Below are 24,508 nucleotides of genomic sequence, written 5' to 3'. Positions count from 1 at the left end.
GTGCTGCAGCATTTTTTACTGATGTGTCATTATGTGGGCATGAGATTGATTAAATTTATTAAATTGGTTGATTGACCTCAATCTCTGGTTCTCTCCTCCATCCCCATGGTCGTGATCAACCCAAGTCCCAACTTTCTAAGCAAGTGCTTGGTCCTTCTGGTGACCAGCCCCCATCCTGAAGCCATCTAGGGGCTGCCAGGGGTCATTAGCATCACAAAGACATTCCTATTGCTCAGGACATTACAAGGGTTTCTGAAGCTCTGTGCCAGGAACTAGGGACCAAGAACAGGTATCTATTAGCCTCATTTAACAGATGAACAGATACATTTTTGTTACACCACACATGGCAAGCCTGGTAAGTGGACCCTTCCCCAAGAAGGTATGTAAGTAACTAGGAACTGGGTGGGATGTTTAATCCTCTTTCATGGAAGAGGAAAGAATAATTGGAAATAATAATACAAGGCATGACAAGAGAAAAAACTTAAAATCCCATGTTGAGGCCGGGTGCAGTGGCTCACAGCTGTAATCCTAGCACTTTGGGAGGCCGGTGGTGGGCAGGTTGCCTGAGCTTAGGAGTTCAAGACCAGCCTGGGCAACAAGGCGAAACCCCATCTCTACTAAAAATACAAAACAATTAGCTGGGTGTAGTGGCAGGCGCCTGTAGTCCCAGCTACTTGGGAGGCTGAGGCAGTAGAATCACTTGAACCTGGGAGGCAGAGGTTGCCTCCAAAAAAAAAGAAAATCCTATGTTGAACATGTTATGTTTGAGAGGTTTGAGTGACATCCAGATTAAGATGTGAAGCCGAGTGGGGTGTGTGTGTGTGTGTGTGTGTGTGTGTGTGTGTGTGGTCCAGACGCTGCATGAGAACAAACCAGTAGGTGTGTGTGTCCTCTATGTCTCAGGAACTGATAAGCTCACCTGGAAGGAAAAAGCAACACAGCCCCAAGCTTTAGCCACAGGGAACTCCAAACATTAGATCTGCTAAACGTAGAGAAGCTGTGTCTACGGTCAAAAGAAATACTTCAGCCGAGTTAAATTTAAAGGACCTTCAATGGGTAATGAACGGTGAATCGGGCAGCCCCAAGAATCACAGCAAATTTAGAGAGACTCCAGCACAGCCACATGGTGGAAGATCTATAGACCAAACAACGGGAAGTGATGTACAGAAATCAGGGGTAATGTACAGAAACAACTGGGTTGGTTACAGCTCAGCATCTGCCTGATTTAAACACAGTTTGAACACTCAGCAACGTATAAATGGTTGAAGTACGGCTGCTGGGATTGGCCAAGACTCAGCTATTGTGGCAGGTGCATACTCCTAAGTTAGGTTCTCACTCTTGTCTACCTGTTATGTTAGATCGCAGTTCGTCCACAAGGACTCAAATGCGAAAGTACTGGAGTCCTTCTCTGGCCATATTTAGTTCGCTTTAACACTACCCATGATAGAGAGTTCAAAGTCACAGAATCTAAGAAGAGAACATATTTCAAGAAGTCACTGGTTAGTTAACTGTCGAAAGCTAGCTAAGAACAATAGATCTGAGTAGAACCTCTTTAGGGGATCACATTGCTGAGAAGTAAAGCTATTTGTTAACCAAACATCAAGATCCCAAACATCTCTCATCTCTGCTCCCTTCCCTCTAATGTGATTGTTCTTCCCCTTCTTTGCTTCTCTTTGTTCTTTAAATTTATTTTTCTATATTCAACTCAATTCTTTTTCCTTGTCTTCCACCTCCTATGTTCCCTTCCTTTCTGGAGGTCAAAATGATTTCATTAAAATCAAGGTGTCAGCAGAGATTCCTTCCTTTCTGAAGGCCCTGGGTGGGAATTCGTTTCTTGTCTCTTCTGGGATCTAGAGGTGCTGCCTTCCTTGGCTCACGGCCCCTTCCTCCATCTTCAAAGCCAGCAATGATAGGGGAGTCGTGCTCATGTTACTTCACTCTGACACTCACTCTTCTGCCCTCTCTTCCCCAATTAGACACTCTTGTGATTACATTGATTACCCTGGGCTCCCCAAAATAACCCAGCTGGACTTCTTTGTTTTAAAGTCAGCTGACTAGTACCTTTTCCACCTACCACCTGAATCCCCCCATGGCCATGGAAGGAAACATATTCACGGATTTTCAGATTAGAACATCTCTGAGGAGACCTGACTCTGCTACCAACACTGGCCCCTGATTGCCTCACACTAAATCCAAGACAGATGCACTGACCATGGGTTCTCAGGGGCACCCAGCCTGAGACCTCAGATGAGGCGCTTGTCTTCTCAGCGCCATGGTTTCTTCAACTGGCAATATTCACAATACTCCCTGTCTGGTGCCTGAGAGCACAGGATGATGGTCAGGGGGCCGATGCCCTTCTGAAAGGCGGAATGAGCAAAGGCATTTCGGTTTGCAGTATTCAGTGAGTTATGCTGACTCAAAGACACGGATCAGACACTGACTGGTAGGAACCCCCAGCACAGATTAAGAAATGCATAGCCAACAGGCCTGACTCCAAACAATTCAAACAGGGAAAGAATAGAGAACTTATCATTATTGTGTCTGTTTGACAAATACTTAACTTAATTGACCATAATGTAAGGCTGGAATTTGCCTATTTTAAAGTTATCTGTGGTTGTAATTAAACTATTATGTTCAGTGTTCTCAATTCTAATTCTTCTACTACTTTATTTAAAACTATAAATTTTTTTGCCAGGAAGACAGTATCTACTTTTATCCTTCTAATATTTAACCCCTTAATGGAGACAATAATTAGAATTATTGACCTGAAACTACACAAGAGCATACAAATATTCTTCAGCCTAAACTATTATTTTGTTTGGTATGAGTTCCCAGTCTAGGCGTTATTATTTTCCCAAAGCTTCAGGACCTTCCAGGGACTAAGCTCCACCTAGAACTCTAAGATACTGGTGGGAGCTGTCAATTTCATTAATCTGGTTTCAATTTTTTAAATGTTTGGTTTCACAGCTTACCTATGGGAACTCATAGCTGTTCCATCTTTAATATTCCAGATAGACGATTTACTGAAAAAGCTAATTCAGTATTCTCTCCCGTGAGCCAGCCAATGAAACCTCAGACAAGCCGGGCGCGGTGGCTCACGCCTGTAATTCCAACACTTTGAGAGGCCAAGGTGGGTGGATCATGAGGTCAGGAGATCGAGATCATCCTGGCCAACATGGTGAAACCATGTCTCTACTAAAAATACAAAAAAACTAGTCGGGCGTGGTGGTGGGCGCCTGTAGTCCCAGCTACTCGGGAGGCCTAGGCAGGAGAATGGCGTGAACTCCAGCCTGGGTGACAGAGCCAAAAAAAAAAGAAGAAGAAGAAGAAGAAAAAACTTCAGATAACACTGAGACGGGAGTGCTGGAGGGGAGGAACTCTCCCGTGAGCCAGCCAATGAAACCTCAGCCAGCGCTGAGGAGGACGCGCTTGAGGGGAGGAACGCCATCCTGGGGCTCTCTGGGCTGTTGTCTGTCAACAGGAGAGGAGAACAAGGGGCAACAACAGCAGCTCTGTCAGCCACGGCCACCCCAGGGGCCCTGGGAGGGCGGGAAGGAAGACACTGCCAGACCTCAGAGCTTGGCACCAGGAGCCAGTTATCAGCCAGATAATGTACTCAGCCAACAGCGAGAAACCCGACCTGAATTTATTGGGAACTGGTCACAGAAAAGAGAAGGACTCTTTGTCCTGAGTGTGTGATGCTGTGATGGTAGGGGCCGCAGGGCTGTGACTCACATAAGTTTCGTTCCAAAAACAACTGGGGATGCTGTGTGGGGACAGGGCTGATGGCACAGTAGGAGGTAACGGGTTCAAGACTGACCTCCTTTTCTAGGGGTGATGAAAAGACTGTCACCTCATCTTGTGGCTGCAGAGCCCAGGAGAGATTGTGGAGCAGCGGTTAGAGACTTACAGAGGAATTCTGCTATTTTTAACTCTTTGGCATTTTGCTTTTCTTGAGCAATTCCCACACCACCCCTTTTTAAAGATGTATTAGATTCAGGAGCTACTTTATAATATCCTTTGAGTCCAAATTAGACTTTAGCACATAACATATCTGAGTTTGAGGAGTTTAGGGGTTTAACTTCTTCAATAAAAGGAGCAAAGATATTTGGTGAAATGACCCCCACGGTCCCTAATGTTGATGGGCCCACTGAAGTTAGCCTGTCACCAGAAGCAAAGGGATACTACTTTTAAGAGATGAGGATCTTTTCCACATTACTGTTCAAAGCAATAACTTTGCAGCTTAATCTACTGAAGGCCTCATCTCCACCTGCTTTTCCAACCCTGGATTCAAAGGGCTTGTGGTGCCCTCTCCGTGCCTGCAGTCACCTTCCAGCAAATGCTGGAGTTTGATTCACACCAAACAAAAATAGCCAAAATCTGTAAGGAGTCTATTGGGCAGCTCTTCTGTATCAATGACCAGGCTCCAAGGGCCAGAAATAATGAAGACAGAGCACCTATCTCAGCGAGCTGACAGCCTTGAAGGGGGATGACACTGGAAAACAAATGACAACACAGTGTGATAAGTTCACTGCAGACCAGGGAGACAGACAGCTTTGAGAAAGGGTGATTGCTTTTAAACGGAAAGCAAAAGAGTTTGGGAAATGCTTCCAGAAGAAATTGACATCTAAGTTAGGTGGGTTTTTTTTTAGGTGGGGTCTCACTATGTTGCCCAGGCTGGAGTGCAGTGGCTATTCAGAAGCATTGATCATAGCTCACTGCAGCCCCAAACTCCTGCACTCGAGTGATCCTCTTGCCTCTGCCTTCTGAGTGGCTGGAACTACAGGTGCATGCCACCATGCCTGGCTCTCCAAGGTAGGTTTCAAAGGAAGCACAGGAGTTCTGAGGGGAAGAGACCAAGGGATAGGCCCATGCCAGTCCCAGAGGTGAGGGGAGGTCCGTGGGCTTCAGGGTCGCTGGAACTTTGGATGCAGGTCAGATATAAGTATTGACTGGTTAAGAGAGGCTCTCAACATTTTCCAGACAAGAAATGTTGAGGTGCCGAACACAGTGCTCACAGAGATGGAAAGGAGGAGGTGGGTTAGAGAGGTGCTTTGGAAGTGAAATTAATAGGACTTGTTGCCTGAGTGGCTATGCAGGAGGAGCGGGGGGACAGAGTTGAACTGGAGGAGTCTTGGGCTCAGACATAAAGTGTCAGCAGTCTCAGGGGGATCCACATCCTCACAGGAACCAGCTCCCTCAGCTAAAGGCAAAAGGCGCTTGGTGCTTCAGCCAGCCCAGAGCGTTCCCTCCGTGGACATAAAGAAGCCAAGTTCTTGTTGCTAAAGGCATTCAACAGAGAGTGTTGGAGGACCAATTAAAGGCAAAGCCCATCATTTTATAACCACATTTTAGGCATATTAAACATTCTAGAATGTAATCATCAGGCTTCTAAACCGAGCCATTTGTGTTATCCAGGAAAGTAAATCAGTGACTTATGTTTCCAGCAATATAATGAACATTATAATGGACACCTGAAAATGCAGAGTGAACGACAGAGAATTTCCTTGAGAATCATGGATAAACCCTAGGAAAGGTGGAAAAATGCTCTACCTACTGGAGATAAGGTGGAGAAGCGGTTTGACATCGAAGTTGGGGAACATCATGGTAACCAGCATCGTGTGTGCACAGGGCGTGTGTGCATCTGTGTGTGTGTGCGCACGTGCATGTATGTATATGTGCATTCATGTGTGTGTGTGTGGCAGGTGGGCGGGGACAAGAGAGTTGGAATGGAGACCAACCTGATAAAGCTGACACTCTGGAAGGGTTAGACTCCTAGGAAGAAAGTTAAGAAGGGGGAAGATAACGTCTGCACAAAGGCAAACACAAAGCAACGTCCTTTGTCAGCAACATCCTTCGGCACCTGGAAGAAGCAGACACACAACTTCCAGGAAGAATGTCCCTCAACCTGGGCTTCTGATGATTCCCACCAATATCGTGACCATCAACTGGAATGCACGTGCGTGCACACACACACACAGACACATACAGATACACACAAACACGCACACACACACAGACACACGCACGCACACACATGCACGCACACAGACACACACACAGACACACGCACACACGCATGCACACACACACAGACATACACACACGCACACATACACTCACACGCACACACATATGCATGCACACACACGCACGCACACGCAGACACACACAGACACACACGCATACACACATGCACACACATATACACACACATATATACACACACACACACACACACACAAAATTCCAAATAAATCGTCAAGACAATCATTAGGAAAAATAACAGAACCAGACAGACCAAGACTTCAAGTGTTGGCGTCATCAGATACGGATGATACATGTTAAAAGGAATAAAGGATGTAAAACCATGAGAATGAAACAGGAATGATAAGATGAAATTGAAAAGGAGGCAAATAGAACTTACAGAAAAATTTTTTAAAACTTAGAATTTAATATTGTTTAAAAACCTTTTTAGGTCCCCACATAATAATAGATGGCCTGGGTAGCAAACCCTAGCCAAGGGTGCCTTACGAGCTCCTTACAAGGGGCAAATCACTGCCAGCCACAAGCCCCATGTGGTTTCTGGGTCTGCACGGGTGGAAGAAGGAAGCTCCGGGCAGCATCAGATGGGCCTGGGAACAGTGGAATCCCACACAGCTCCAGGTTATTCTCCATTGTTCACTCTGTATTACCAGGGAGCCCAGCGGGGCCAACTGGAGGAAAGTGCCTGGGTTTTGCCCAATGCAATCGCATGTAATCGAGAGCAAGGGGTCCACAGCTGGAAGGGCCCAAGAGTCTGGAGCTGTCTATCTCCTATAAACTCTCAAAACTCACCCATCTGAGTGCCTGTCCAGGCCAGGGCCCTACCCCGACGAGAAATTCCTGGGAGTAGAATCAAAATCAATCAAGACAGGCATCACAGAGACAAGAGAAAAAGAAGGTCAACACCAGGCCAACAAATCTCTCTGTTATGGACCAGAGAGTAAACATCGTAGGCTTTGAAGACCAGACGATCTTGCTGCTACTACTCAGCCCTGCGGTTATAGGGTAAAAGCAGTCACATATAACATGTAAATGAATGGGCATGGCTGTGTGCCAATAAAACTTTATTTATGAACACTGAAGTTTGAATTGTATACAGTTTTCATGTGTGACAAAATAGTACTCTTTTGTTTGTTCCAACCATTTAAAAATGTGAAAAGCATTTTTAGTGCACAGGCTATACAATACTATTGGTGGGCCACAGTTTGTTTTCTGTCTCCTGGTGTTGACAAAAGAGGCTTTGAGAAAAAGATGCAGGAAAACTCAAGACAGGAAGCCATGCTGCTTTTGGACATTACCAAAAACAGCAGAAGAGGGAGCCCCACAAAGGTAGAAGAGCCCTCCTACACCAGCCACATCCTAAAGGCTCCGGCAAATGAATTTCACATAAAAATAAGCAACAGAAAATATCCAGCTCAAATCCCATACAAAACTATTACAAGAAAAAGGTCCTAAGAAGGAGAATAACCTCCTAACAGACAATAAGAGCAGACACAAAGATGTGGCCATCGTGGGGCTCAGAAGGCCCAAAGTGCAGCCTCAGAAGCCAAGTTTCCCTCTGACCTTCCCTTGCCCTCCTGTCTCTCACCCGTCATGCTCCCCTGAGGGAAGCCATAGAAACTAGAATTCCTCCTCTCCCGAGGTGAGTCATAAAAACCAGAACCCCTTTGCCTCAAGGCCAGCCATAAAGCCTAAAAATATGACTCTAGCCTCCCCCTGCTTTTCTGTGTAACAGCTGGCAATAAAGAAATTAAGACCCTCGTTGTAGAGGGACCCTACCCTATGCCCAGGAGGAGGGAATGTGGCACAGAGAGGCTGAGAAAGATCTGAACACAGAGGACTCGCTGAGTTTCCCCACACCGTCTATTGCATTCAATCAGGCCCTTTCTATCCAATCACAATTTGACATGACTGGCTGTGCTTCATCAAACCTAAGCATAGAAATGCACAGTTCACCCTGTATCTTTGGGTGTTCATTCTGAAGGTTCCCACATCACATAAAACTATGATCAAATAAATCTGTTACACTTTTCTCATGTTAATCTATCTTTTGTTATAGGGACATTGGTATGACCCTTATGATGGAGAAGAAAGTGATTACCCCCTTTCTGCCCCTGCAGCCACAAAACAGATCAAAACCTATTTCAGAACAAGCTAACAGACTCTAAGAAAATTATGTAAGACATGAAAGTATGTGAATTGTTACAGCAATCAGAAAAGAATTTAAAAATTTAAAAATGCATTTCCGGAGAAAAGACTAAACAACAAATAAACACAACATGTAATGCCCTAAGAAAAACAGAAGGTGAAAATGAAGAAAGTTTTGTTTTGTTTTGTTTTGTTTTTTGTTTGTTTGTTTGTTTTGGAGACAGAGTCCACTCTGTTGCCCAGGCTGGAGTGCAGAGGCACAACCTCAGCTCTCTGCAACCTCCACCTCCCAGGCTCAACCAATTATTCTGCTTCAGCCTCCCGAGTAGCTGGGATTACAGGCATGCACCACCACACCTGGCTAATTTTTTTTTTTCTATTTTTAGTTGATAATGGGGTTTCACCATGTTGGCCAGGCTGGTCTCGAATTCCTGATCTCAAGGGATCTGCCCGCCTTGGTGTCCCAAAGTGCTGGGATTATAGGCGTGAGCCACTGCGTCCAGCTGACAATGAGGAAAGTTTTAAAAGTAAAAAAAGTGAAAAAAAATATGTCAGAAAAAGTGGAAAATATTGAAGATAGGCAAAGGAGATAGAACATAGGAGGTCCTGAAGAAGATACCAATGCAAAGAAGAAAGACTGAATACTAAAAATGATAAGAACTATACCAAATTTTTAATACTGAATTGTAAAAGGATTTGAAGCTGCATATTGAAAAATTATACCACACACTTGAAAATATTGACCCCAATGGCAAAATTACTAAACTTAAAAAAAAAAGAAAAAATCCTTTGGACATTATATTAGTTACCTAAGGCTGGCATAACAAAATACACAGCCTGGGTGGCTTAAACAAGATAAATTTGTTTGCTCACAGTTCTGAAGGCTGGAAGTCCAAGATCAAGGTGTTGGCAGGGATGATTTCTTCTAAGTCCTCTCTCCTTGGCTGCAAAGGGCCATCTCATCCTATCCTTGTATGGCCTTTCCTGTGCACCTGCATTCCTGATGTCTCTTCCTTTTCTTTTCTTTTTTTTTTTTTAATTTATTTATTATTATTATACTGTAAGTTGTAGGGTACATGTGCATACCGTGCAGGTTTGTTACATATGTATACTTGTGCCTTGTTGGTGTGCTGCACCCATCAACTCATCATTTACATCAGGTATAACTCCCAATGCAATCCCTCCCCCCTCCCCCCTCCCCATGATAGGCCCCGGTGTGTGATGTTCCCCTTCCTGAGTCCAAGTGATCTCATTGTTCAGTTCCCACCTGTGAGTGAGAACATGCGGTGTTTGGTTTTGTTCTTGTGATAGTTTGCTAAGAATGATGGATTCCAGCTGCATCCATGTCCCTACAAAGGACACAAACTCATCCTTCTTTATGGCTGCATAGTATTCCATGGTGTATATGTGCCACATTTTCTTAATCCAATCTGTCACTGATGGACATTTGGGTTGATTCCAAGTCTTTGCTATTGTGAATAGTGCTGCAATAAACATACGTGTGCATGTATCTTTATAGCAGCATAATTTATAATCCTTTGGGTATATACCCAGCTTCTGCACAGCAAAAGAAACTACCATCAGAGTGAACAGGCAACCTACAGAATGGGAGAAAATTTTTGCAATCTACTCATCTGACAAAGGGCTAATATCTAGAACCTACAAAGAACTCAAACAAATTTACAAGAAAAAAAAACAAACAACCCCATCAAAAAGTGGGCAAAGGATATGAACAGACATTTCTCAAAAGAAGATATTCATACAGCCAACAAACACATGAAAAAATGCTCATCATCACTGGCCATCAGAGAAATGCAAATCAAAACCACAATGAGATACCATCTCACACCAGTTAGAATGGCGATCATTAAAAAGTCAGGAAACAACAGGTGCTGGAGAGGATGTGGAGAAATAGGAACACTTTTACACTGTTGGTGGGATTGTAAACTAGTTCAACCATTATGGAAAACAGTATGGCGATTCCTCAAGGATCTAGAACTAGATGTACCATATGACCCAGTCTTCCTTTTATTTTAAGGACACCAATCATATTATATTACCAGCCCCTCTTATGGTCTTAATTACCTCCTTAAAAGCTCTGTCTCCACATACAGTCACCCTAGGGATTAGAGCTTCAACTTACAAATTTGGGGAGGATGCAATTCAGTCTATAACAGATATCCCAAACAAGTGTGTAAAGTGTAAGGAAAAAAAATAAATTATCATCACGCTTGTCGACAGCAATGCTTTATGCTATAAGAAAATGAAATCACACATTATTAATATGTAATATTTATATATAAGATAAATCATACAGAATACAAATATATACAAATAAATAATACAAATATTGTATGTTATATGCTATTACAATATTCAATATTAAAATAACATATAATAATTAATGTACTTAAGGAAAGAATACATGAAATAAGAATGTTATATGTAATTAATAAAAGACAAATTGTTATCAGCATGCCATAACTCAGGGACTATTACTGCTATGAGCCTTTCCTGAGAAATCTAGTCGATATCAAGCTTCAGACAATCAAAATGGATAGAGAGATAAGTGACTTATGCAGTGGTAGTAAGTAAACAGGTGGTAAGCCTAGGCAACATAGCAAGTTCAAGGAAGAAGGAAGAAGGAAGAAGGAAGGAAGGAAGGAAGGAAGGAAGGAAGGAAGGAAGAGAAAGAAAGAAAGAAAGAAAGAAAGAAAGAAAGAAAGAAAGAAAGAAAGGAAGGAAGGAAGGAAGGAAGGAAGGAAGGAAGGAAGGAAGGAAGGAAGGAAGGAGAGAGAGAGAGAGAAAGGAAGGAAGGAAGGAAGGAAGGAAGGAAGGAAGGAAGGGAGGGAGGGAGGGAAAAGAGAGCAAGAGAGGGAGCGAGGGAAAAGAGAGCAAGAGAGGGAGGGAGGGGGAGAGAGAGAGAGAGACAGAAAAGAAGAAAAAGAAAGAAAGAAAGAAAGAAAGAAAGAAAGAAAGAAAGAAAGAAAGAAAGAAAGAAAGAAAGAAAGAAAGAAAGAAAGAGAAAGAAAGAAAGAAAGAAAGAAAGAAAGAAAGAAAGAAAGAAAGAAAGAAAGAAAGAAAGAAAGAAAGAAAGAAAGAAAGAAAGAAAGAAAGAGAGGAGGGGAGGGGAGGGGAGGGGAGAGGAGGGAAGAGGGAAACTCCTGAATTTTTAAATAGCCAAAGATAAAAAACATTTTATGAAACTGTAATCTGCTAATTAGAGACTGCACTGTGCTATGATAGCACCACTGTGCTACAGCCTGGGCAACAGAGCAAGACCCTGTCTCTGAAAAAAATAAAATAAATAACAAATTAGACACAGCTCAAAAGAGAATTTGTAAACTGGAAATTATACCCAAAGATATTGCTTAGGGGGCATAACAGAAAGACAAATTAAAAATATGCAAGAGAAGTTAAGAAAATGAAAAATAAAGCCCAACATATATTCATTCTAAGTTTCAGAATTAAATATTAGAGTAACAGCAAGACAGCAGTATTTAAAGAATATTTAATAGACTAAGAAATAATGGCCAAGAATTTTTCAGAGTTGAGGAAGCACTATAATATATTAAGCAAGAGAAATAAATTAAATTCATACACGATGAAGTACATAGATGAAATTCATAAATAGATTAAATTCATAAATAGATTAAATTCATACATAGATGAAATCGTGAAAAAACAGATTATCCACAAAAGAATGTCAATAAGACTGACAGGAGTCTTTTTAATAACAATGGAACACGGAAGAAAGTGAAATACCTTCAATGTGCTAGAAAATAATTATAGATTTAAAATCACAAATCCAGTGAAACTACCAAAAATGAGGTAGATAAACAGAAATTGAGACTGTTTGCCACCAAACTTAAAAGCACATTTAAATGATGTACTTCAGGAAGAATGAGACACTCCCAGAAAGAAAGTCTGAAATGCAATGAAGTTAGGCAACTAAACAAAACGGTAAACATATGACTAATCTAAATACATATTAAGCAGATACTGATAACTGCATAATCTGTGAGGTTAAAAACAGAGATTGATTCAAAATATTGTATCCCAGCAGCACACAAGCTAGCAGTGATCAGTGGAGAAAAACCATTCTAAAACAAGGCCACCAATGGATATGTTAGGAACTGAGCTGCACAGCAGGAGTTAGGAGCCGTGGGCAGGCGAGTGAGCGAAACTTCATCTGTATTTACAGCCACTCCCCACTGCTCACATTACCACCTGAGCTCCACCTCAGATCAGATCAACGGTGGCATTAGATTCTCATAGGAGCGTGAACCCTGTTGTGAACTGTGCATGCAAGGGATCTAGGTCGCATGCTCCTTCTGAAAAATCTAATGCCTGATGATCTGTCACTGTCTCCCATCACCCCCAGATAGGACTATCCAGTTGCAGGAAAACAAGTCAGGACACCCACTGATTCTCCATGATGGTGAGTTGTATAATTATTTCATTATATATTACAATAATAATAGAAATAAAATGCACAATACGTGTAATGTGCTGGAATCATCCTGAAACTATCCCCCTGCACCCTGGTCCATGGAAAAACCAGTCCCTGGTGCCCAAAAGGCTGGGGACCACTGTCCTAAAATCTTTGTGTTATTCAGAAGGATGGTAAATAGTCCTCAACTATAAACAATTTCCAAGATAATCATTAAAAGAATAGAAGTATGATACACATCTCCCAAAGCTGTAAAGAAAAATAAATGGAATACAAAAGCAAATGAAAAATTGTAGTTGACACTGTCCTTTGAGCAAACACAGGTTTAGAATTAGTAAATCCATAAGCCTCTTGAGATTTTCCATGAGGGCTTCGGATGATATTTGACTGTTTGGAAGAGGCATGAGAGTGGCTGTCTTTTTGACAGACACAGATGACAATTAAATGGAAGGAACAATTCCTTAGGCACTCCTACTTGGAGCTGTAATTTATGAACATTTGATACATCCCTGGTTAATCAAATATTTTGTATTAATGTTTAAATCTGCACCCAATTTAAAAGTTCCATGGGTAGCTTCAGCAGGGAAAATGGACTTTAGATGGTTACATCCTTCTCTCCACCACCCCATCTCCTGCCCCTGAGTCCTCAATTGCCCCCCTCGCTGTCTGAACAATGCTTGTGGGAGCACCTGACGGCCAGCAAGGGCAGTGCTCCCGTGTCCAGGACGGGGGCTACTAGTGGAGACTGCTTAGATCTTTTAACAGTGAGAAAAGATATTTTATGTTTGGAATTTAACAGAGATTTTGGTTGATAGCATGAGGGTTCCCTTTAGCCCTCCCAGATCCTCTATTTCAATGAGAAAATTTCCCTAACCATTTCTCCCCAGTCACAATTTCTCTGTATTTTTCCAAAATTTCAACCGAGTTGTATGTTGTTTTCTTCAGTTTAACATTGTAATTTTGGCAGATAATTTGTTTGGCAGATTTTACCAAGAGGTTCTCATTTCTTTGGTTCTAGAGAACAGCCACAAAAGGTCAAATTCTCGAGTCTTTCTGACCAACTGGATGCCACAGTTGTTGACAGACTGCCGCCTAGAAGTAAAAGAATTCAAAAGAAATCACTCATTTCTGCATCTCAACAGTTACAAAACACCAACAACCCCCAAATTACAGGGTATTATATAAGTCAATGAACCAAGCATTTGGGATTCTGTGGTACTGGCTTCCTGGCCTGACCATTATATAACTATTATCCATAGCATAATTGAGGTGCTGTATATTTGAAATAAATGATAAAAAAGAATGCTGTAGATTATCCATTTTTCTTAGCCTTTTTTTCCAAGAAGACACAGCCCACAGGGCCCTGGATAGCTAACCTAGGCCTCCTCCATTTTTTCGCCAGGCCATTTAGACTTTCTCCTGAACTGACTACTGGCACGAGGGAGGGTGGAGATGGGAGGAGCTGGTCCCAGTGGGTGGACACTGTGTCAAGTTGGGAGGAGGCTCTGTGGCCTCCCCACAAGAGAGGCACCTTCTCTCTGTAGTTCCACCCACACCCTTTAGAGGGAGCAAGGAAAGGAAGCAGTCAGGGAATGGGGGAACCCCACTGGCCTGCAGGGCAGCCAGTCAGTGGGCAGACATAGGGGCCACAGTGGGCCAGGGTTCCCCACTCTTAGGGGCAGACATAGGGGCCATAGTTGACTGGGGGGGGGGGCCAAGGAGGGTGCAAGGTGGAGGGAGAAAAGGCAATTCCCACAGGATGACCTGCAGATCCTCCAAGCATCTGAAGATTGGGAGGGACCGAACATTTCACCCAGCTCAATCATTCTCGCCTCCCCATCCAGAGTTCAAACTTCTGATAAAATATTCAGTTTTAGCTCAAATACTTCCAATGTCCTGGCTGCTGCCATCTGGGGGGCCACTGGGATGGCAGAGCTTGAGAGGTTTAAGACTTGAGGGGATTAAGAAATGGAGCCAGGCTGCAGAGGTCCTGGGAAGAAAAGAGAGCAGAGGGAGTGGATGTGGGAGGAATCAGGGCTTCTGCCGTAGAAAAGGAAGTGGATTAGGAAAGTGTTCCAGAGTACGGGTATTCCCAATGCCCGAGGGACAATGGGTAGGGAAAGACACAGGCCTCAGGATCCCAGGTCAACTGTGTGGCTGCCAGGATGCCCTTGTGGTGTTTTCCAGCCTGGAATATGGGTAGCCCAGGGCCTCTTTCTGTTTCTTCCACACCCCTGCAGAGGCACAATGAGGCTCATGTGGCCAAGGGCTCCAAGAAGCCGTGCAGCTGTGACTTTTCAGGGGAGGTGTTGCCAGCAAAGGCATGACACCCCCCGTGGGGACAAAGGTTGCCAGGACAACCTCTGCAAGGATGACCTCTCCCACAACCGGGGTCTGAAGGGGATAACAGAAGGTCTCTGATGGGTACAGGTGATGTGCCTGGGAAGAGAAGTGTGGTGTATGCTAGGCCACTGCCTCCGAACCCCCAGCACGGGGGCTACTGTGGTACATGGGAAATCCACCAGCCAACTTGGCTTCAAGATGCTCAACCCTTTTCAGCTCCCCCAATGACTGAGCCGCTGCCTCAGAAAGAACTTCAGGTCTTTCGAGTGCACCCAGGTGAGTGGGGAAGACAGAGGGAAAATGAGTCCCTTGTTCCCATGAGACCCAGAAAAGTAGCAAGGGGTCTGTTAGTCCTAGAATGGCAGAGGTGGGATGAGATCTGAGGTCCTGCATCCTCAGCTTTCTATCTGTTTGTCAGAGATACAGTGACATCCCCTGTGCCTGCAACTCAATGAGGCACCATATAAATAATAAAAAGGGGAGGGAGAGGTTGAAGATGCAAGAAAAGATTTAAGTTCTTCTCTTTCTCTCTTCTCTCTTCATGAGAAGAAATGTAAGATTTGGATGAGGAAGACTGGAACAGTCAGGAGTAGGAAGAATGGTTCCTGTGGAGAGAGTGGAGGTCAAGCCATGAATTTGGGAGATGGTTTAAAGCTTGAAATTGAATTGCTGGATTGAAGAACCAAGCTATTATTCTCTCCATATGAATATAAATTAAAATTTTCTGTGAAGAGAGAATGAATGGAAACCAGCTGACATATTCAGTACCCTGGGGTAAACAGAATGTGATAGAAGTATGTTGGAAGCAAAAAAAAATGCCCAGTGGAAGAAAGAGATAGGTTAGTCTACTCTTCACCATCCCTACCCACTGAGAGTTACTGACTGCTCCTTTCCGGACAGGTGTGGCTGATAATGCCAGGAAAAAAATATGAATAAATTTACCCAAATAATAATACATTGGAAGAGTGCAACAATTTTAAAGGAAAAATAATAGAGGATATCAAATTCCAACAGAGGCAAAAATATTGGCACAAATGAGTCAATAAATTTAGTCTAATAGAAATACAGGAGGGTGTCACCAATGAGAATAAGAAAGCATTAAGAAAACAGAGCAGGAAAGCTTAGGTATGAAACTTAGTTGAAGTAAAAAATACAACAAATGAAAAATAGCAAAAATTATATAACTTAGGGAATGGTATAACTTGTAACACCAGATACAGAAAAGTCTTAAAGGGAGAAAGGATAGGACAGATTAAGTAGCGGTAAAATTTTAAGGCAATATGAGAATTAAAAAGAAATGCAAGCATTCAGATAAGTAATAGGCAGCTCAAACAAGAGTGAAAAAGTGAAGAGGGGAAAATATTTGAAGTAGTTCAGATCAGTTTCCCAGAATGAAAAGACTGACCTCAGATTTAAAGGACTCATAGAGCACCACAAAAGAGAATAAGGAAAACCTCACCTACACACACACTAAACTGAAATGTAAGAGTATAAAAAAGAAAAAAAAAAAAACAGAGAAATTCCAAAAACCCACAGAAAGAAAGACAGACAGGCTATATAAAAGAACAAGAATCAGCTTGACATCAGCTTTTTTAACAGCAACACTGGATGCAAAATAACTGGAATCATTTTCAACATACTGATGGAAAAGAACTTAAAAATGTAGAATTTTATATCCAGCCAAACTATCATTCAAATCAGATGAGATGATAAATGTCCTCAGGCACACAAGTGCTTTGAAGACTTTATAGAAAAGCTCACGTTGAAAATAGTTTTGAAAAAAAGTACTTAACTAAAAAATGAGGCAAATTCAAGAGATATTCCAAGAAATTCTTGAAGGAAAAATGACTTTATACCTTAGTATGAGTTGATTGTTGTCTTTACAAATTGCTAAGACTAACAAGAAAAAATAATATCCTTATAACTAAGAATTAAAAGTTAGTTAATGCCAATATTAATGGGTTGGCAGAGGATCGCAAGAACAAAGGATATGAGAGCATACTAAAGTTCTTGTCTTATTGGAAGATATTTGTAGACATCAAACTGTTTTAAAAGAAGCTCAAACCTAAGACCTGTAATTAGAAAACTTCTAGAAGAAAACAGGGGAAACACTCCAGAATGTTGGTCTAGGCAGAGTTTATGGTTAAGACCTCAAAAGCATATGCAACAAAACCAAAAATAGACAAATGGAACTATATTAAACTAACAAGCTTGGGTACTTCAAAGAAAACAACAAAGTGAAGAGACAACCTGTCTCTTTGATCATCTGAATATTGGCCAAACTTCATCTGATAAGGGGCTGACATCCAGAATATACAAGGAACTCAACTCAACAATAACAAAAAACTAATAATAATAATTCCATTAAAAACTGGGCCAAGAATCTGAATAGACATTTCTGAAAAGAAGATACACAAATAGCCAACAGGTACTGAAAACATGCTCAACATCACTAATCATCAGGGAAATGCAAATCAAACCCACAATGAAATATCATCTCATCCAACTTAAAATGGCTATTATAAAAAAGTAGAGATGCTAGCAAAAATACGGAGAAAAGGGAACCCTGTACACTTAGTAGGAATGTAAATGAGTACAGCCGTTACGGAAAACAGTATAGAGCTCTCCCAAAAAAACTAAAAACAGAACTACCAAATGATCCAGCATTCCCACTACTGGATATTTATGCAAAGGAAAAGAAATCAGTATAACAAAGCACTGCCATGTTTACTGCTGTGCTTTTCACAACAGCAAAGATATAGAACTAAACTAAGTGTCCACCAATGGATGAATGGATAAAGAAAATGTGGCCTACATACACAATAAGATACTATTTAGCCATAAAAAAGAATAGAATTTTTTTTTTTTTTTTTTTTTGAGACAGAGTCTCGCTCTGTCGCCCAGGCTGGAGTGCAGTGGCCAGATCTCAGCTCACTGCAAGCTCCGCCTCCCGGGTTCACGCCATTCTCCTGCCTCAGCCTCCCGAGTAGCTGGGACTACAGGCGCCCGCCACCTCGCCCGGCTAGTTTTTTGTGTTTTTTTTAGTAGAGACAGGGTTTCACCGTGTTAGCCAGGATGGTCTCGATCTCCTGACCTCGTGATCCACCCGTCTCGGCCTCCCAAAGTGCTGGGATTACAGGCTTGAGCCACCGCGCCCGGCCAAGAATAGAATTTTGTCATTTGCAATAACCTGAATGGAACTGGAAGTCATTAAGTGAAAAAAGGCAGGCACAGAAAGATAAATATCACATGATCTCACTTAAATGGAGGAGCTAAAAATGTGGACCTCATGGAGCTAAAGAGTAGAACGATGGATACCAAAGGCTGGGAAGGATGTATGTGTTGCAGGGTGGGGTTGGGGGTGCGGGATAAGAAAGGAAAGTCAATGAGTACAAACATACAATTATGTAGAAAGAGTAAGTTCTAATGTTTAATGGCATAGTAGGGTGACTATAGTTAACGATGTATTGTATATTTCAAAATAGCCAGAAAAGGCTTTGAAATGGTTCCATCACCCATGGTAACTACTCGAAGTGGTGGATATCCTACCTTAACCTGATCATTACCTACTCTATGCATGTACCAAAGTATCCCATGTGCCCCACAAATAAGTACAAATCTTATACGTCAATAAAAAAGAAAAATTAAAAGAAAAGAAATAGACTGGGTGGGGCTGGTGGCCCTACCACCTATACTGGCTTCAGCATTGACTTGACCCAGTGGTGCTACCTGCAAAGAGGCACCTGCTCAAAACTGCAAAGCCCGAGTGGTTTCCCAGTCCCTCTCCCTGGCCCTTTATGAGACTCCTCCTTCCATCTCCCTTGTGCGGCCCCATAGGGCTTGCTGGGGTCAGCACCCTGCTCAGGTCAGCCTGTAATGTCCAGACACTGTTCCCAAATCAGAACTTGCATTCCTTGACCATCTTCCATCAGTGATCTGAGGAAAGTTAAGTCACAGTGAGGTTAAAAAGTCAACTGCATTTTAAGAGATTAGTAGCACAGATGAAAGGGACGAACAGGCCCCTTTCTGTGTGGGGACGCTTTCCTTAATTACCTCATTCAATCCACAGAACCACTATTAGAGAAGAAGAAATGCCTGCTATTAAGGGTTAAGTAACTTGCCCAAGGTCACCCACGTCTAAGTAGCTGAGGGGAGATTCAAATTCCATCTCTCTGATTCCACAGCCTACGTTCTTTCCAGATAAATTTCCGAGAGACAGAATGAGTGAGAGGACTCTCTTTTTTAGGATGGAAAGGCTCTTCGTGTATCAGTGACTTCCGGTTCACAGTAGTTTGCCTCCCGTAGCCCCTTACTTCGTCCGCAGTGAAATCAAGGCATGGGATTAGTGTTGCAGCCACATACCACTCTCTGGCACCCCAGGGAAATCTCTGTAACAGAGTCTTTACTTGGAACAGGGGAATGTGAGTTGGCACAAGAAAAGCACAATCGCAAATCACGAAAGTGCCAGCCCCGAGTGCTTGCTACATCTTGGCTGGTACACAATTTCCTTTCTGGAGTGCCCACTTGAGATGCTTGCCAGCAGGTACCAATGAAACCTGGGTAACTCATAACAGCTTCTGAGGGAAAATGGGAGGATTTAAATCAGTGCAGTACATTTAGTTGTTGCCATATAAATGTTCTCAAACCAAAATGCTAACTTTGAGATTATTGAGAATTAACTAATAATATACACTACCTTTGCCAAACAAGATAACTTATCCCTTGGGGGTAAAAATAACAAACTTATTAAATATAATGGCTGCATGCTTTTCATGAAATGAATTAGATTCTCAAAGTACAGGCAATAAAATAAAGTCATGGATAGACGAGAAAATTTTAAATGATGTAAAAAATTAAATATTCCATCTAAATCGAGTTATGTTAATACAATAAAACTAAGCTGTGGGGATTTAGTGAGGGAAGTGGAGTTTAGAATCTCACATAAGTTCCCAGTTAAAACTCTAAGACATATGTCACATTATTTACTGTTTTCAAATTTAATATATCTTCAGCTAACCATGATATTCAGAGACAGGAATGTCATAGTTCTCTGAATTCCCTGGTTAATATGGTTAACCAGAAACCCTCCTTGAGTTCAATCCATCTTTTTGAAAATCTTTCAAAAATTTTTCCTTGTTTTCTTGTCCTAGTAAATACAATGTACTCACCAGAAATCTTTATTCCAGAACCTCAGAATTATTGTACCATATTGTTTGTAGAAAGTCTCTGAGATAGGGCTGAATTTGTAACAACCCTGGAACACAGCCTGTTGCTTTTTAGATAAGTGTCTGATAGGAATACATTGAGTTGTGAGTAAACTCTTCCAAGTAGAAATGTGGGAAGTAAAACCAAGGGATCTATTTGAAGTTTCAGTGAGTTCCATCTCAGTAAATCAAGGCCCCCTCAAGTTTTCCAGTTCAATTAAATACACATTGACTAAGCACCTACTTGACATGGAGGCTTTAAAAAGTAGGTATAATCCTTGCATGTGAGCAGCTTAGAGACCAGGATAAACAAACAGCTGTCATTGAGTCTGTCACGTAGAAGTATATCAAATACAGTCAGGATAAGAATTAAATTGGATGAAGGATTAAGAAGGAAGAATGGGAAACAGTATTAGAGCAGATGGCACTTGGATTAGTCTAGAAAACGTGTAAATTTCTGGACAAAGCAAGGAAGGGGGAGAGGCCATTCTGGAAGAAAGTAATAACGTTGATAAAGACATCTAGATAGAAGTATCTAGATGGCACTTACAGAAGTAGTAATTTATCCAACCATGTAGACCAGAGTGTGTGGTGTGAGATGCAGACTGGATGGCTGTGATGCCAGAAATGGGGACTGGAAAGAGTTAGTGAAAAGCTGAGTATTTCATGCTAATGCAGCTTGTCTGAATTTAGTGAGCACTGGCAAGCTATCAATAGCTTTCATGCCGGAGAATGGAGAGATTCAATTTGTGTTTGGGAAGGTCATTCTGATAAGAGTGTGGCAGATGGCTTGGGTGGGGCAAGACTGGAGACCAAAAGATGTATTGGGCTATGGCAAGGGGCTGTTTAGAGATTACGAGCATCTGGACTAGGGCTGCGGCAGCAAGGATGGAAGGGAAGAGAGAGATCAGGGCACCTTTTTGAAGTAAGATCAAAAGGACTTACCAATTGCCTGATTTAGATGGCAGGGAGCCCAAGTGGGTAGATGGATAGTTTTACTTCCATCAAATAAGGAAGACAGAGGATGAAGAGGATTAGAAATGAGATCATGAATTTGAATTTGCAGTAGGTAAATCTGAGGCTCCCAGAGCATGTTTAAATAGAGATCTCTAGGAGGCAGTTCAATCATGAATCCCAAAAAGAGCATCTTAATACCACGTTTAATGACTCAGACAAGTTTAATGGCCATGTAATACTAAATAACACAAATATTCAACATTAAATATATAATATGCAAATAAACACTGAGAGACCACAAAACCCATTTGTCACTCCCAACTGAGAAGTCTGAAGATGTATGTGGTGCTTGTTTGCGATCCAGGCCTCAGTTTCCCCACTATTTCAAGGCTCCACTGAACCCCTCTCTAACTTTACCCGAGCAGAACCCCAAGAAACAACTGCCTTTGCTGGCTCCAATTGATCTCCCAGTTGAGGTTCAAACTTAATTGATTCCTTAACAAGGAATAACTTCTGTTTTTATGGAAAACATGGCGAGCCAGTTATGTGTTCTGTTTAGTGGATTTCATCTTTCTCCGTCTTTCAGGTGCTGACTATGTGCAGCTCCCCAGTCAGTTCTTCAAGTCCTGCAGATACCCAGCCTCTAGCCAACTCTGCTTCTTTCTATAGTGCATTCTGTATTCAGACCCATTAGACTCCTTGGGTTGTGGAAGTCATCCCCCTGTGTCTGCTGAGTTCAAGCTCAGCTCCGTGCCTGGGTACGGCCCTTAATACCAGTGACCACACAGATGTACTAGATTGTTTGCTGGCTTAAAAAAAAAAAAAAAAAAAAAAAGCAGCTTTCTTATCTGAGCATACAAAGGAGTTTTATCCTAAACATTTAAGCACTGTGTATAATCAAATTACCCATAAAAAATAGGGAGGGTCTTTTCATTATTGCTTTGGTTGTGCTGTTAAATCGCTTTGAAATGAGATGCAGTGAACAATGGGATTCCTTCAAGGATTCTGCCATAGCGGCCGCCGGGATAGAGCACATTGGAAAATTGATTCAGTGTAAAACAAGATTTATTAGGAGATGGAGACTGGTGAAGCCAAGGACAGAAGATCACTGGCTGAATCACTTGTTTTCTTGTCATGACTCCAATTCAGTGGATTTCAATCCTGGCTGCAGATCAGAGTCACCTGGACAGATTTTGTTTTTCCCAAAAATACTGTGCCTGGGCTCACAGTCCCAGAAATTCAGTAGGAACCTCCGCCCCCCAACCCATGTGTACTTTTAGAAAAGGCATCATTCTGGCGCCTTTTACTGCTGACACATGAAAGACTAGTGACCATAAACATGCTTTCAGTTAGGAAACGTGAATACCCAGAGTATACAGGAAGGAGCGGGGAATGTGGCCTGGATGGCATGGGATGGACTCTAGGAAGCACCCTGACACCTTTCAGAGACAACCCTCACTGCTCGAGGGTTTCCTGGGTGTTTCTGAAGCTGCAACTGGGATCAGGCCTTAGTTCACATGCCTCAAGTACAATGTAGTCCTTCCTCCCCCTCTCTCCCCATCTAAAAAATATCACCAAATCTACTCAGAGACACAAGTACACCTGTAGGAGGGAGGTGGGTGGAGGCACATATCCACAACCCTGGGCTAACAAGGCCTAGGGGTCACTGTAGTGGGTCAGGAGCTGTGAATGTTGCAAGGAGGACTTAACCGGAATAACAAGGGGTGTTGGGTCCCTAGGGCTCGTCCCTGTTTCCCCATCCAAAGTTCTGTCATGGAAATGATGAATGAAGGCATGGGACCGTTGCTGAGAAGCCCTCTTAGCTGGGGACAGTGACTCCCAGGGCCACCACCAGTGAGCACGCCTGGGACCCAGGGGAAGGGAAGCAGCTCTAGGACCTCGACTCTGAGGACATGCAGATCCTGCTCCCAGTGGTCCCAAGCCTCCAGTTCTGATCCCTATCTGTTGACAATCTGGACTCAGCTCCACTGTTACAAAGAACCATCCCCTGGGCAGGCACCGTGATTCACGCCTATAATCCCAGCACTGTGGGAGGCCAAGATGGGTGGATCTTTTGAGGCCTGGAGTTCAAGACAAGCCTGGGCAACACAGTGAGACCCTATCTTGAAAGAGAAAGAGAGAGAAAGTGAAAGAGAAGGAAAGAAGGAAGGAAGGGAGGGAGGGTAGGAAGGAAGGAAGGAAGGAAGGAAGGAAGGAAGGAAGGAAGGAAGGGTGGGTGTAGNGTAAAACATCACTTCAACTTCCATGAAGGCCAAGTTGGCTCTGTGAGCTCCTATTTCTGCAAATTTCTCAAGTGGTTTCCTAGGGCCCTTTAAGGGAGCCCACAGCCTCTGCATGTGACCAGTCATCTCTTCATTAACCAGTTTAGATTCCCTTAAACCCATTCTTAGGTTTTCTTTTGGGTTGTGTGGTTGTAGATATCATCTAAAAGTTTGGGAAACTGGTTCTAAGTGGGACCAGATAGGCCTCAGAGTTCAGTCCAGTCGAGAGAAGGGACGTAAAGGGAGGGAGTGAAGCCATTCAGAGTTAGAAAGGCCTTAGAGTACTTGGCCCAGTCTTTCATTTCGGAACAGAGGAAACAGAGACTTAGAGAGGTTAAGGGTTTGTCCAGAATCACTTGAAGTATTGATAGCAAAAATAGGGCGAGGACTTCAGGAGCCTAACTGTCCACCCCAGGTTCCTTCTGGTTAAAGCAGCACATGTGGTTTCCAAGGAAATCAGTCAACTCTTCAGCAGGAGGAGGTGAGGTTGCAGAGCAGAGGTTACTTACGGTGGTGCAGGCAGATACACCATCGTAGCCACAGGAAACGAGTGCTTCAAATGGGGCTGCTACAGGAACAAAGAGCAAGGACACTGGCGTTAGAGGTAGCGTAGGACAGCATGTCACAAAGTGACAAATGCATGGCCTATGCAGCAGGTGCTTTGGGAGTTGAGAAGAAGCAATTACCGGGCATAGGTGGATGGAAGTTATTGGGTAAGTTTCATCTTCCAGTTGGCAGGGCATGAATGTGTCATGCTCACTAAGGTTTACGCTGCATTTTTACGTGATACTACCCAGGCAGCAGAATAGAATTTAATAAAAAATGAGAATCGTAGTTGAAAAGGCTTCAGTATATTTTGCATTTACAACTGCATTTCAGAGGTCTGATTTTTCTGTCTAACCTGATAGACACAAAAGCGTATCGAGTTCTGTGAGTTCTATTTACAGTTTTGCATTAATGATGATTAATAACGTCTGCTATTTAAGTCAGATTTTGTGGAATGAGTATGCAAAGAATGAGCTGTTGGAGCAGCAATATGATTTCGTTGTTTTTTTCACCACTGCATTTATCCATTC

The sequence above is a fragment of the Theropithecus gelada genome, chromosome 8 (genome assembly GCF_003255815.1).
Source record: "Theropithecus gelada isolate Dixy chromosome 8, Tgel_1.0, whole genome shotgun sequence".
In the NCBI taxonomy this organism is placed as follows: Eukaryota; Metazoa; Chordata; class Mammalia; order Primates; family Cercopithecidae; genus Theropithecus; species Theropithecus gelada.
This window is presented reverse-complemented; position numbering follows the sequence as displayed.